Consider the following 13862-nt stretch of genomic DNA (forward strand, 5'->3'; position numbering starts at 1 on the left):
CAACCTTCCCAAATTCTCTGTGGAGGAACCAGAGGCAGACATTCTGCCAGGCTGGGTGTGAAAGAGAAGATGGATCATTTTCCTTAGCCTCCCCCAAACCCCACCCTATACTAAGTGATGCCTCTTGCCTCTGGAAAACAAAATTCCCCAACTCTGCTGTGGATTCTCCACTTGTTTTTTCTACATCTGTTGGGGTCAGGATTGAAGGCACTCCAGACAATAGTTCACGTTCAGACTCAGTTGTTTATTGTTTCTTATCAGTGCTACAGCCTCACAATTGTGAGTTCTGCAGTCTTTCATAAGCAAGGCACAAAATGACTACCTATCTCTTGTTACAAGGTCTTTTAAGACTAAAATATCCAATTAAGAAATTACACTTAGATTATTTTCCCTTTTAACCCAATAACTGAACCCTCGAAGCCCACAATGCGGACTTTCCCGTCCAATTACAAAACACCATCCAAACCCATGAAGAAGAAGGTGAAGAACAGCCTGCCTCCACCCTAAACCCTCCATCTTGCTTCATATTTATTTCTATATTCTAAAACCCCAAATTCTAAATTTTCCACCCTGTGATATTACACACTAACCAACTACACACCCAAAATGCCAGTGCTATTAATCAATTTTGGAAGCCTTCTCCACAGCCTCAGGTCAAATGCAGTGCTCTCTTGCAAGTCTGTGCCTCTCAGCACAGAAAGTTTAAAATTCTCACCATCCAGGGTTCCAACATTTGCCAATACAGAAAGTAACTGAGAAGATGGTGGCAGTTTAGGTGTCAGTACTGCAGCTGCATGGTTAAGTCTGCACTAATAGAACCAGTGAGCTACTCTTGTAAAATACATTTGGTTGTTTGTACACCCTTAGATTCCCTATTCTTCACATGTTTTTTCACAGAGCACATAGCGTGTTTGGGGAACAGGATGAATGTTAAGGTGGATGCTATTGGGATTCATAGAGAACCTTACACCTTTCATTTCTCAACTGCTTTCTGCTCTAGAAAAAAAAAGTTGAAGCGATCTGCACAATCTTTTTTCACAGTTTATTAACAAAATCAGGGACCACAGCATATCACAAATTGTAACTCTGTTCCCAGTGAAGATGGGGGTGTTTCTCTAGTGTGTATTACAGTATTTATGGTGTGCCAATTGAAACTGTTACTGAAGCGCTAATGCCTACACCTGTGCTAGTTTCATTGGATGAATGTATTAGTGGATCAAATACCTACAATTGCTCTATTGCTTGGGATCACATCAGTGGGGAGGTTTCCTAGTACTGAGAAGCTGACTGAGGTCACCTGGCTTGTCTAAGGTGACACAGTGAATCATATGCAGGTGCTGGATAGGGACCCACAGCTGCGGCTCCTGGCAGTTTAAAACATCTCCAGGCAATGTTGCCACACTGTCACACTGCACCCTCTCTTCTGTTCCCCACCTTGCCACTGGTCCTTTGTGACAACTTTGGTGCTGATCTGAACTACCAGGTGAGAAGGTTAAACAGGTAAGGGATATTATGTCAAGCAAAGACCTTTCTGGTAGCATCACATGTACACATATACATTGGGCTATAACTGCTGTCTGGTCAGATAAATACCTGTTCCAGCTCAGCAGGTGGAGCAGGGATATGCAGAAGAGAGTGAAGAGGGCTGTGGGACACTAGCTCAAATGAGTTAAAACATCATGTAACAAGACTCTAAGTCCCTGTGCTCTAATCCATAACATCTGTCACAAATGATAGTAAGAAACCTTTACACAACAAATGAATTCTTGGGTTTTATAACCAGTGTGTTTTACAGGGATAAAACTATCTTAGAGTTCTGCATTCAATTAGTTAATTGCCCTGATATATTTAGGGCAATTACTCTGAATAATTTTCATCACAGGAAAGTATTCTCTGACCTTTACATGCAGTGTAGTATTATTGTGATTTTTTAATAATCTACAAACGTCTGAAGAAATGCTAATCACTGGATTTAAAGCTGCTGAGCAGTTACAAAGATAGACCCACTACAACAAAAAATAATAAATTAATTAACCATATAAAGGATTGAAAAACAGGGTGCTTGTGAGTTGATGTGAGTAAATGTTACTTGTTTAACACTTGTTATATATTGGAAGGGTGAAGGAAGAAAGCAAACATCTAAATGAAATGTTTTTTATGTAAGTGAAAACGTACCCTCCTACCTGAAGATGGGTTTGCAGCTATAGCAATAGTTGCAGTAGTGAAAAGGTATTAATGTCTTTCTTTCTTGTTCTAAAAACACTTTTCAAATTCTATGAATACAGCTATTAGCATGATGATTAAAGGACTGATGTACAGTTAAGAAAATGATAAATAATTACAGCAATTACATTATGATCTGACACATCACGTCCATATTGTTGAGGACTTCAAATTACCAGTTACTAAACTGTAAACAAGATTGGAACACTTTTTTTTCTTTAATGGTGATTTCCCTCTCTTTATAGTTCTGTTGCCAAATAGAAATGACAATACCAAGCAAATGTTTCACACTACATATGTTAACACAAAAAATACATTTATTATACTATCAAACACTGTTCTGTCTTATGGTCAATGAGTTATCAGATTTCAAAGGACATTTGGTAAAATGGGAACATGTATCCTTCGTGGTCCACTAGTCCCTAACTTTCATGGATGTATAGCTTGCATCTCCTTTGGCCCCCATTTTTGTTAGAACTGTATGCTTAACCACACACAAATACATCTACTGTGAATATCATTCTCTTCTAACCAGAGAGAAAAGCAATTAAGAGAGAAGTGTACTACATACAAACTAAAATGCATGTACTTTTTAATAGCCATCTCTGACTCCTGTCACCTTTACCACTAACTTTTTAAAATGGGGCATTTAGAAAATGTCAGCTGGTAAGTTAGGTTACCTCTATTTCTTGTCAGACCTCCCTAAGGTTTGTTTTTCTTTGTCTTACATTCAATGATTTTCTCCCTCTATCACCTTTAACTACTTTATTAACTTTTCCACTACTTTTTAATTTCCCATTTCCTCAAAGGCCATCTCTTCCATTGTTGCCTGGCCATGATAGCTGCATGATTGCCTTCACAAGTCTGAGTTTTGTTTCTTTGTTGGCTTCTCTATTCTACATTCTTGATCATTTATCATGGCTGCTCTTGCTATGCTTAATCTCCAGTTTTAACATCCCCTTCCTATGAACTGCCCAAATTAAAGTCTTGAGCTCATACTATGTTTCTCCCTTGTTACGATCTGGGATGCACATAAGAATTCAAGTGTTGTTGCTTTCTAGTCACTGGCCCCAATTTCAGATTTTTGTAATGGAAGTTGATTTGTGTTTCTATTATTTTTTGAACATCCACATTGTTCAGGAAAGATACAAATCCATGCCCTTTGGAAACACCAGTTCTGTCAGCAATCTTTCACCTCACAATACACGGTATTGTATCATTTAAAGAAACTCCAGATTTCTACTTCATTCACCCTTAAATAAATTCCACCAACCAAGACTGTGTTTGGCATGATTTTTCCTTCTGGCAAAACATGACCTTGACTGACTGTTGACAAATGGGTGTTACCTTCTGAAGTACTTACACAGTGGGTCTCTGCATTTGCACACATCATTCACAGAAGCTGAGGTTGTGCCCACATACTTAAAAATAAATAAGGCTTCTAAAACAAAAACAATATGAACTTTTATGAAAAAAAAACCCCAAAACAAACCTGCAGACATGGGGTTTTTATTGGGGCGGGGGGGAGGGGGTTGGGTTCTTTCCCCCAGAAGTGGATACTGGCAGCTGTGTACAAACTTCTGCCTCATGAATTGTGTCCAATGGATCTCACCTGGATTTACACAGGACTGCTTTCTATTTGAATCCATATAGATTACCTTGAGCCCAGGTAATTATCTCAGGTACTGGATACTCTTCTCTTTGGTGTTCTACCTGCTTGGGCACACCACTAGATCATCCTGGAAAGAATGCTTGAGAGGAGTCACCAGAACACTAAAGGACACATTCAGCACACTGAATTATTTCATATATCAGATGGCTTATCTGTTGGTATCTCCTTTTCAGCTTCCAATTTCTTGCTCAGTGCAAGACTTAGATAAGCCTTTCCACTCATCATTATCCCTGTTAAAAGGTTAAGTCTTTACCTCATTTCAGCCCTGCTGACTGCTTGCCATCTGACTTAACCTGGCCACAGACACAGGGCTTTAGGTCCACAGTGTGTCTGCAGCCTGAAGCCCAGGATTTAGGCTGAAATATTGGTCTTCCAACAACCAAGAATTCATTGGGAGGAAATTCCACTGTTATTTGCTATACACATATATTTGTAATATGTATATGTGTATGTATATGTAAGTGTTATGCATGTACCTATCTGAGAATCTATATACTTGCTTTGTGTTGTGTTCACTTACTGGTCAAACAATTTATTAGACAGTGAGATAATTAAGAACATCCCTTACACCATTCATGACAAAGTAATAAAATAATTTATTAGTCTCTACCTATCTTAATGTTGTCTCTAAAATCTTCCAGTGTTTCTCTATGAAAAGATTGATTATTTAAGACAAAAGTACACTTCCTTATCCTGCACTCAACCACCCCAAGATTACTCCTTCCATTTTTACAGGCAAGCTCTACAGTGAGTTTTCAGTCACCCAGTTAACTGTAATAAGAAACCCATCTCAAATAGCCATAGTTTATGAGCCACTAACTTAAATGATCCAACAAACTAAGTATGGAAGTGGGAAACAGCTGCTCTCTACATCTTAATGACTTTGGTTATCATTTTATCCCCTCACCTCTTCCAAATCTAAATGTCAGCAGTTTTATTGATATGTCCTATAATATTCTTGTATTAGTCCTTTAGTTTTTTTATGTATTTCAAGTCTTTCCAGAGGATCTATCTTATCACGTAAATGACAGTCAACATAGAAAATAATACTTATTATTTTTATAATATTTATAACATTTGTATATACACCTCTCAGCATACCAAACTGCTCTAACTCAGAGCAAGTTCCCTGTTTGTTTTGACCAAAAGTGAGAATAAGAATCAGAGCTTTTTTAGAAACAATATACAGATTCCAAAAAGCTGAGACACATCTAGCTGAGGTTTTATTCTTTTACAGTACACTTCAGAAAATCCTTTCAGAAAACTTTAAAATCTGGAGTTTTGGACTGCTCTCATATCCAAGCATGGTCTTAGACCCATATCACAGAGATAAGCAAATATTAATGGCTCAGTTCAAGTTACACAGGTTTGTGACAGTCCCAAACCCACATTTTAGATTATGACATTAGCTCTTTTCTTTCTCAAGAAACCATTCATCTCTGAGTGGCGACAAAGTACTTTCAATGGGGTGCTCACAGTCAGACACATAAATCCACACTGAGATGCGTGAAGATTTTCAGAAGTGGGCAGCCACTGAAGCATCTACAAATTAGTGGTGTATACTGACTTCAAGGCAAACTGAAAAACTAAGTTCTGCTAAAAGCTAGTAATTTTGTTTGTTTGGGTTGGGTTGTATTTTTGGTTGTTTTTTTTGTTTTTTTTTTTTTTTTTTTCCCAAGAGTTTTCAGAAATTTGAAGACCTAATACCATGCTAAATGGTACATTCAAAAATATTCAAATTGGTAATCCATGAAAACTGTAAAAATGTTATTCATTCTGTCATTCGACAGCAGTAACAGTTGCATAGTAAGCTACATTCATTGTCCCGAACCCCTTTGGAGTAATGGCAACCATGGAATCAAAAGTTCATTACTTTATTCACAAATACTAAAAAGTTTTTTGTTTTACTGCTATCACTGGAGACCTGAAAAGAGACACAGGTATTAAACAAGTCCTCAGGCAGAATACAACCCTAAGGAAACTAGAATATTCAACACAGAGTAGTTTATTTGCACAGATAATCAACCAAGACTTTTTCTGGACTACAAGACTGGGTGCTGGCTTAGTTGTGATAAGCCACAGAGTATTATAACATGTTAGCTCATGCTTGATGGCAACAGGTTTATTTTCCAAGGTTGTGTAATCCAAATTCCTTCTCTAAGAGATGATTTTGAGAAGCACTGTTAAATGGAATAATTAATGAGTGCACTGAATACTTTTTTTTTTTTTTTTTTTTTTTTTTTGTGGTGAGCTTCAAACATTTAAAGTATCAATTTATAAAGAACTAATATGATTTTAGGAATGGGAATTTCTGCTAGTGCATTAAGTTTCTGCTTACATTACAATCAGGTCAGTGTACCCAGCTGTAGCACATGACAGAGATTTTAGGAACACAGTTAAGGTGACATTTACAATACAAATCAGGACTGTGTTGCAACTGCATTCTTTGATTTGATTGTAATGTAGATGACTGTAAATCTAATTAAACATCATCTACTGTTCACTGGAGAAACCTCCAGCTGTTGCTTAAGCACATTTTAAAGACAGTTTTGTATGAAACAGGTTATGACACGGTTTCACCGACCAACAAGGACTGAGATTTTTCCATGTTATAACGAGATTCTTTAACACACTCAAAATATGTTTAATACAGGTTTTGCTATCAAGGTGCTAAGCCACTTCAAAATTCCATGCACAGTTTCTTAATAAATGTCTTCTATATTTTGACATAGATAAATTCAGTTTTCCTCTGCTGATAGTTAACCATTTGGTCAAGCTGAATGGTATTGGGCATTATTTTCATGACGGTTTGAGAAAACATTCAGGCCTAACAAATCCAAAATTTGGGTAAAATAAAAAAATATTGCCTCTCTCCTATTTGTTGCTTTCATCTGGAAATCAAAAAGAGCACCTTCTTAAGATCACTATCATTATCTCAATTTTCAAACAAGAAAACAGACACAGGGATGCGCTGCTACATGCCCAACATCAGCCAAAAAACTGGTAGCTAAGGTAACTGAGGTACAGTCCTATGTCAGTGAGTTATTTCCCATTTGCTGAGATGTTTCTATTTGTATGTTATTTAGATATTTATTCTATTTTGTAGAACACTTAATACAATAATACTGGTGATACTGTACAAGGATCCAGTGTAATAATTTAATTATACCAGAGCAGAGGAAATATTCTTGAGATAGAATCTATAAATCATTACAACAAGTCAATAAAATCTCTAAATATAATTTAGAGGAGCCATGTTTTCAGGTAAAAAGAATTGCTGTAAAATTCTGTAGCAGCATAGAAAGATAGTACATAATGCAGCTCACATATGACTGGTACAAGATTAACCATCAAAGTTTGCTGGACAAATTTGAACCAGCACAGGCATCTGGAACCAAATCAATAATTTTTATCTTATAATCTTTGTAATTTGTAAAAATATTTTTTTACCTTCAATTCTTGAAACAGTTAAGTAACAACTAAGCTAGTTTTAGTCTTTTATTAAATCACTCCCCAAATAGCAGATAAGAACAGTTAATTTTAATCTCAAATTCATATACTCCTGACTGCTCTCGAGGAACAAAGATATATATAAAGATTGCGGGGTTTAATGGTCCTAGAAAACTGTAGTAGCACCAACACAGCAGATTTGCATATGGAAACCTCTTTGCAGGAACTGGCTATAAACTGTCTGGGAAGTTTGGTGTTTTAAAGCATCTACTGCTACAATCTCTGAAAGTCGAATACAGATATCAATCACTGCATTAAGTAATCTCCTGAAAAGTAATGATCATCACAATTCCCTGTTTCGGGAGCTTCTCTTGGTTGGGTAAATTTGTAATGCATTTTATCTTGCAGAGTTTGTTGAGCTGATCTTGCTCTTGCTGAGAAGCAGTATGATTTTATTTATTCTAGTTAATTTTATTTTTTTCTAGGGGACTTGATCCTGCGGGTAACCAATACGTCAAATCTCCCCCGCGAAATCTTCCCATCCTTCAGCGCCTCAGTGATTCTTGCAACATTGTTTCTTTTGCAGTTAAGCCCCCTAAAGAAGTTTATTTCAAACCCTGAGAGAGCTGAGAAAGTGAAAGTGACCAGCTGCAAACCAGGAATCCGACTAAAAGGCTTTAGGGAGCCAGAACACCACCTTGAGGCACAGATGCAAAAGTCAGTATTTACTGTGTTAAGAACAGCATCCTTACACCTGGCCCATCATGGGGAGGACAGGACAGCAACCAAACAAGTAAAATCCTAGTTTTGATGTATACTACCCTCTTTTGCAACGTTCTACTCAGTAAGGTAATCCCTTTTCTGCATCAGTTCAGAGCACAGTGGCTTCATGATCCATTTTATCATCTTATTCTGACACCTGATATTTCTTCCAGATTGGTACACTAAGCTCTCGTATCTACACAGGGTCAAGTACAATTCAAGTTTAAATCTTAAATGGTGTCACTTCTTAGTGCCTCAGTGTAGCCATATGTAAAATGGGGATAATTACTTACTTCATTAAGGTGTGGTGCTTGTAAAATGCTTGAGAGTCTCAGATGAAAAGGAGTGCTTGCAAAATGTAATTATAATATTATTATGCTAGAGGTAAGGCATAGACTTGTGATTCCACATATAGTGTTTAAATACAATTACTTATCAAAATCAAGAATCTGTGCTATTTCTCCCTCTCAGCTCCTGATCCTCTTACCATTAACACTCTGAGTAATCCTGACGCCAGTGAATCTGCTCACTTACTCCTTCAGTAAGGTGTACAAGAAACAAACTGTAACAGCAACTCTGAAATAGTATCAATTCTCATTCATCACTATTTTTAATAATCTCCCCTGTTCGCAAGAGTCCTCAAAGTGTCACAGTTGTTTTAAAGGGATACCTGCCTTTGACATTTCTGTAGATGCCTATTGCTACCAGAGGTATTTGTACACACTTTCTAGAATGTGGATTATTTTTGGAAAGTGGATAATTTTAAAGAAGTGTATTGTTTAGGCAAAAATAATTTTGCAAATTGCCCATTAGCTATGATGCACAAGAACATCTACACATAACTTCTCATATTCACATTGCTCATTAGCCTACTTGATTTGGTGTGATATATTCAACACTGTTGGTAGCCTCAACCTTCCTGACAGTATTCCTACAGCGTGATGTGTTCCCTGCTCCTTTTGTTATTTTCACGAGACATCAGATGGGCTTTCCTACATCTGCCAAGTCCTGGGCATTTCGTGTAATTACAAACCATTACGTTTTAGGCCAACTTCAGGTTTTCTCCTGGTTTGCTTTCCAGCAAAGCACAGAGGCATGACGGCAGCATCATGAGCGTTTTCCCATCAAGGGTATTTTACCCTCTGTGCAGCTGGAAGAGCAGGGGTAACCACACTTCTACAAGTGAGGGTCACAAAGTAAGCAGGAGACCGAAAGGGCTGAGATGGGAAGAGCAGAAGCAATCACAGGGAGGAATGGAGAGAAACGACGCTGTCGCGCAAGGTTGCAGGAGATGGACAGGGAGTTAAGGAAGGGCAGAAAAGTGGTTACAGAGAAGCAGGGCGGCACCGCGCCTTCGTACGGGAGGGCTGGAAGGAGGATCTCGGGAGCTTCCAGGCCCACGCGTGCAGAGCCTGTCTCAGCTCCTCGCCCGCCCATTCCCAAAGTCTGTCTGGGGGTGCTCCCCCAGCTCCCCCGGGGCTCCCGGGCGGGCCGGGCCGACACGTGCGTGGAGCCCCACGGCGGGAGGGCCGGGAAGGGGCCGGCACCCTCACCTAGCAGCTCTGCCCTCCTCGGGAGAGCCGCCGCCGGCACCCACCCGGATTGGCAGGAGCCAGCGCCCTCCTCTTCCTCCCTCCTTTTCCCTCCTCCGCGGGATGGGTTTCAACCCTCCTCCGCCTTCCTCGGGGAGGGGGTAAGAATTGAAAAAGAAAAAAAAAAAAAAAAAAAAAGAAAAAAAAAAAAAGAAGGAAGGAGAAAGAGAAAAGAAATCCCAAGTCGCGTCCCCGACGTCTCCGGGCCCCGCGGCCGCAGCGGCCGCCCCACATTCCTGGCATTCCTGGGCCGTGACTCCCCGCGCCGCCCCAGCCCCAGCCCGGCCCCGGCCCCGCCGCCTCCAGCTCGCCCGCCCGCCGGCCCCGCTCGCCCCCGCGGGACACCAGTCTCCTCCCTCCCGCCCTGCCTCCCTCCTTCCCGCACCCCGCGGCCGGCAGCAAGAGCTCAGGGCGCCCGGCCCTCCGCGCCGCCACCGGCGGCCGCAGCGCCCTCCCGGCCGCCCCGCCGAAGTTCCCCGCGGTGGCCGGGCCGGGGCGGCGGGAGCCGCTCTCCCTCCGCAGCGCCGGGTGCCGAGGGCAGCCGCTGCCCGCGGGCCGGGACCGCCGCCTCCCGCGGGTGTGCACAAAGCCGGAGCCGCCGAGCTGCCCAGCAGGTAAGGAGCCGCCGCCGAGTTCGCTCGAGTTCGGGCGCGTCCCCGCGCAGACTTTGAAACAGCCCGAGCAGTGCCTCGCACTCGGAGTGTGCGGTCGGCAGCGTTTGCGTGGGGCTCGCTGTGCGCGGCAGCGGGCTAGCACAGCTCCGCCGGGTGTGCACCGCTCTCTGTGAAACCACCAAAATAGCCATGCTTGGGTTACAAATGCCAGTCGGTGACCTGCGATAAGCGAGCCTTGGACGGTCCGTCCGACCCGTGAATTTAATCTGTTAGACACCTAGATAACACGGCATTTGTCTAGTCAAGAGGCATTTGTAAATAGCGAGGAACGGGCAGGGCTCCGTGCTGGGCTGCCTCTATTTACATCGCGGCATGCCCGTGTTTGCCTTCCCCTCCGCCCGGGGCTTTACCTTGCTCTTTGTTAGTTACAGTCAAGCCTAAACTGGCCGTCTTCAGCAAGTCTGTAACTCCGCCGAGTGCTGCAGCAAAGATCGCAGCGAGGCAGGGAAGAGTGACATCTGCTCTCGTTTCTGATGTGGCAAAGTCGATGAATTGTTAAGATCTCAAACCAGCTCACTTTATTGGGGTGTATTTGGGACGAGAGTTACATAATGTATGTGTGGTATGTGAATATGATGTGTGCTGGAGCTTTCCTGTCGAGTATGCTTTATCTCTCTGATTTGCATAAAATAATCATATGTTTCCATTATAAGCAACTCTTTGGTTGTTTGTAACTTTAACAAGGTGGGAACAGTGACCCATAAAAGGCTCAGATTCAATATATTGCTGTCCAAGAAGTTTTCTGGGAATTTTGGCACGTAGCCTGAAACCATAGAAGAAATGCTTTTGCAGAAGCCAGTTCTTTTTTCTTTAAACTCTATACAGATAGTTTCTACAGGGTTTGGTTATTCCAAAAGCCCTGTTATATGCTGCAGTTCTTCAGAGTTTGGAAAAATATTCATATAAAATGGCTCCCCCCCCCCAATCACAAGTCACCACCTGCCAACTTCCATATTATGAGAGGAGATAGCTCTTTTTGAGGAGAGATGTGAGGGGAGGCAGTCCCAGCAGGGACTGTGTTCTTGTTATCCAGATGAGAATGTCCCATCAAATATGAGTGACAAAATAGAGATTAAAATCATTTTGCTCTTGGCCTCTGGGGGTTTTGTTGCTGATATCTAGTAGTTGTTATGTGGTATAAAATAGAGGGTGTGTTGACATTATAGTAATGCCAATAAACTTTAGGACCTGTTCTGTTACTGGTACTGCTTGAACTCTTTCTGGTATCTTTAGAAGGCTGTGCCAGAGTTGTTTACAGACAGAGGGCACTTGTGTCTATCTCACGGGTCATGATACAAAACCTGGGATCTTTGCAAATTTATGGGCTGAAGCACAGCCCATCAGCTAAAAGATGGTCCCTAAAATCTGTGGCAGAGCTTGTAGGCCATCAGTTCTGCCAGTGCATTTGTGCGTGAGAAGCTGTATAAAGTATGTCTGCCTTGATGCATCCTCAAAGAATCCAGTGGTGCATACCAAGGCCAGAGCAAGGGCTGCTGGGCTGATCTCTGTACTGAGCAATATGAGCTTTTGTATGTACATTATATTTAGAGTTTTACACGTGCCTTTTAAATGTTTCTGTAATAGTAGCAGAAGTAGCTTTGGTGCAGCGTTGTTCATGAGGGTTAATTAGCAACCAGTGTTAGTACTAATGACTGACTTTTCTCCTGGTCATTCTTGTCCAGCAGAAGCCCATGAGTCAGTTATTGTAACTTAGGTATGGAATGACTTTCTATGAAATGCATCTACTCTTGTGCACTTAGCAAATTGCTTTGGCCAACAGTGGCTCCTCCAATCATGGAGAAAGTATTTTGCATATATACATACAAATAGAGTTGTATGCATATTTCTGATAACTCTATGGCTCCTTTTTCTATGTTTATAGAGCTGAGCCAATCTGCTCTTCGTTCTGCTTCTCTTCATATGCAGTGAGGCTGTGTTTGATTAATTGTTACTTAAGTAGCTCATTTTAATATCGATTTACATTTAGCATACGTGTATGCAGTATGAAAAATGTACTTGAACTCCATCTCCTCAGCTGGAAGCGAATCCTCTGTTGCAAGGGTTTGTCAGCTGAGGGGGAAACATATAAACTGCTGGTTGTATACAACAGGTACAAAGTTTTCAGCAGGCAGTGCTGCTCAGCAGCATACACATCCTAGTCCTGCAAAGATCCCCCCAATGTGTTTCAATTCACCTTGCCTTTCAAATGCCTTTGAAACCATGGGATTTCTTTTATATATGTAATAATAAATGTGTATACAAGTCCTTGCAGGAGCTGGGCTATAATACTTGGTATGCAGTATATTTGTGTGTTTGTGTCTAGCTCAGTTGTAAGAAGATTTCAGTAAAGGCCTAATTTTTATGCTGAGAAGATGCCATAGAAGTTTTTTTATGTCTAAGTCCACTGTGAAGTACAGCATACCTTTGCCTATTATGCTTTGTGGAGTTCCATTGCAACAGATCCTGATCTTTGAAAACAAAGCAGTACCATGTAGTTTTTCCTCCTGTGTGGAGGGAATATGGTACAAGATTGTGCACAAGATTCTCTGAAGTTTTTTGTGAAAAAGTCAGGTTCCTTTTTTAAAATCTACTGATTTTCTATTCAGAGACTTCATGAAAGCTGCTGCCTCCACCTATGAAATTGTTAAAAATATATATTAAAAAACAAGAATTAAAGAGTAATTCCTAAAGGAATGGAGATAGGCCGGAGCTGAAGTCCGTGTTTGTGGTAAAAATATGATTTTGGTTTCATTGTCTAACCCCTATCCTCCTGTGCCTGGTGCACGGGACCTTAAAAGTCAGTGGGCTGGTGCAGCTTCCTCTGGTGGTGCTGGATTCAGTCCATGTCCGGAGCAAGTGTAGCCTGCCCCATGGGGTGCCCTTGTTCTCCTTAAAGCCTTTTGGTTTGCTGTGCACGTGGAGCTGAAGAGGTGATTAGTGAGGAGACCTCTCACACCCTCTGAAGGAACAGGGCTCCTCACCAACGTGGAGATAGCCCCAGCAGCAGGAACTGCAGTCCATGACTCTTCCCCTTTCCTTTGGGTTGTCGGCAGGAATGAGGAGAAATCAGGAATGTACAAGGAATTAAAGACGCAAGATTATGGTGCAGCACAAAATATGTAAAAGGAAGCGCATATTTGTTTTAAAATGTATTTCCTACCTTATCATGGCTGTCCTAATAAGCAGTTGAACATGTTATTGTCAGCTATAAGTGAATACCTAAGTGACTGTAAATTTAACTAGCATTAAGAAGGTTTTCTGACCAAAGAACTTCTCAGGAGGATGTTGGGTATATGACATAATGGATACATGCTGGCTTGGGAAGAAGAGAATGCTGACCCCTCTGACGTTTTGTAGCCATTGTGACAGTCTTATTTTCTGCTCATGTAAAGAGTTTAGGTACTGAGCTTTGTTCAACACCAAGCACATCTTCTGGAAACTGCAACTCTTCTTTCTAATTCTCACTCAGTCTACCTGGTCTTATGACTA

The 13862-nt window shown here is 41.2% G+C and overlaps 1 protein-coding gene across 1 annotated transcript in view; it reads left to right on the plus strand.

Annotated features, from left to right (window-relative positions):
• Nucleotides 1-9661: 9661 nt before the first annotated feature.
• The window catches only part of PTPN14 (protein tyrosine phosphatase non-receptor type 14), a 111093-nt gene continuing 106892 nt past the window's right edge, over nucleotides 9662-13862 (plus strand). The window contains exon 1 of the mRNA XM_068185697.1: nucleotides 9662-10313. The gene's annotated coding sequence lies outside the window, so the exon portion shown is untranslated. The remainder of the gene's footprint in view (nucleotides 10314-13862) is intronic.

This window comes from Anomalospiza imberbis, chromosome 3 (assembly GCF_031753505.1).
Source record: "Anomalospiza imberbis isolate Cuckoo-Finch-1a 21T00152 chromosome 3, ASM3175350v1, whole genome shotgun sequence".
Taxonomy (NCBI): domain Eukaryota; kingdom Metazoa; phylum Chordata; class Aves; order Passeriformes; family Viduidae; genus Anomalospiza; species Anomalospiza imberbis.